This window comes from Piliocolobus tephrosceles, chromosome 12 (genome assembly GCF_002776525.5).
Source record: "Piliocolobus tephrosceles isolate RC106 chromosome 12, ASM277652v3, whole genome shotgun sequence".
NCBI lineage: Eukaryota > Metazoa > Chordata > Mammalia > Primates > Cercopithecidae > Piliocolobus > Piliocolobus tephrosceles.
Genome location: NC_045445.1, coordinates 58,345,726 through 58,347,717, shown reverse-complemented (window position 1 = coordinate 58,347,717; position 1,992 = coordinate 58,345,726). Strand labels below are relative to the sequence as shown.

The window sequence follows — 1,992 nt, the reverse complement described above, 5'->3', positions numbered from 1 at the left end:
AAAAGTTATTTTAGAATTTCACAAAAACTTTTGTAGTTCCCTAATTATTGTGTATGCAAAAAATTTGCTTTTTAATATTCCATTTTAAAAATTCAATTAATTAAAAAGAGTAAGCTTGTTCTTTCAAGCAATTTTCTTCCAGTAACATACTTAGTTGCTTATTTTATGTCTCCTATAAGAGAAGTTGTGATAGTAGTTGAAAGCACGTTATGTCAAATATCTATTTTTGAGGGCTACTATTTTGTACATGTTATAAAGCTATTCTCTTTGAGCACAAATAAACGAAGTGAGTAGCATAAGTGTTCAGATTTGATCTATTTTACTAGTCAATAATTGTAACAACTGCCTCACACAGATGTGAGTAGATTACTTGCTTTCCTTCAAAAATGAAGAATTTAAGTAGCTTGCATCAGAATAATGAAATAGAAACCCAAGAGCTAGTTCCCACAGATACTAGGGTTCTTAGAATATGAGTCAGCTTTACCTCCACAGTCTCCACAGGAATAACACAGAACAAAACTCACTACCATTCATTGACTAACTGAATATTATTTTTAAAGTTTAATTTAATTAAACCTGCAACACATATATATGACCCTCACGCACTCGAAAATGTGTGTACAACTTTTGACTCTGTTAAAACCGAACTACTAATAGCGTATTATTGACCAGCAGCCTTAGAAATAACATAAACAGCTAATTCATACATATTTTATATGTTATATGAGTTATATACTGTTATTCTTAAAGTAAGCTAGAGAGAGGAAAATGTTAAGAAGATCATAAGGGGCTTAAGATGGTAGCTCTGGGTTGGGGTGGCTAGTGACTGGGGAGGCACTGAGGAGGTGTGTGACCATAATGGCAGTCAAGAAGTGGAGTCCAGAGAATGGAGAAGAGGAAGAATTGAAGGCAGAGATGTTGATTCCAGTAGAATTGTCAGGATTTTCTCAAAATGTGAAAATAAATGCAAGATTTGGAGAATTTACAATGAGAGGCCCATTTTGCAAGTGGACAGCTATCTCTCTGCTGGAGAGCACAAAGGCCCTCTTCAGACCTATGCTATATTTCAAGAAAATGATGAAAATGTAGATGCAGAAGGCAATAATAAAACAGTGCTAAAATATAAATGCCATAGAATGAAGAAGCTCAGCATGATAACTCTTCTGACAGACAAGAAGGAAGGAGAAGAAAACATAGGTGGGGTGGAATAGCTGATAATCAGGAAAATGATTTCTCCTATAGACCCAAAATTATTTGTAGCCTTCTACATAAAAATGAAGATGAAGAAGTAGGTAGCTTCAACTCCAGATAAACTTTTGGAGGTGGAAGAGCAAGAGATTCAAACGGAAGATAGTTCAAACCTGAGTTACGAACAGGAGAAACCACTGCACTTGGAAATAGAGGTTTCTGGTTACGTTATTGATATCTCTTCTAAAACAGAAGGTTCTGTTTTTATGGAAACTTAAAATGCTGCCTTACAAACCACTCCTAGATAAAATGTTCACATAATAACTAGTCATGATATTTTAGAAGTTTTTATGTAAAAATAATAGGATTTGTAGCTTTCAATTGTTACTATTTTGTCATTTTTGTTGGCTAAACACACATTTCCAGTTATAGCATAACTTAATATACCAGAATCATTCAGGATCAGACATGAATTGAACTTTAAAAAAATATGGTTTAAATGACATTAGGGACCCTTCTTTGATAACTCCTTTAAATTTGAGGTTTTACTAAGGCAAATGTATATATTTTCTATTGTAACTGTTACAAATTACCACAAAGTCAGTGTCTTAAAACAGCACAAATACATTGTCTGAAAGTTTTATATGTCAGAAATCTGACCTGAGTCTCATCTGAGCTAAAATAAAAGTATTGTCAGGACTGTTTTCTTTTTTGGAGGCTCTGGCGGTGGGGATAGAAGGATGAATCCATTTTCTTTCTTATCAGTTGTTGGAAGAATTCAATTGTTTGCAGTTGTAGGATCAA

General features: G+C 33.7%; 1 pseudogene; it reads left to right on the top strand.

The window, feature by feature from the left end:
- The first annotated feature begins 858 nt into the window (after positions 1-858).
- Positions 859-1,466, top strand: LOC111536548 (annotated as a pseudogene).
- Positions 1,467-1,992: the final 526 nt, after the last annotated feature.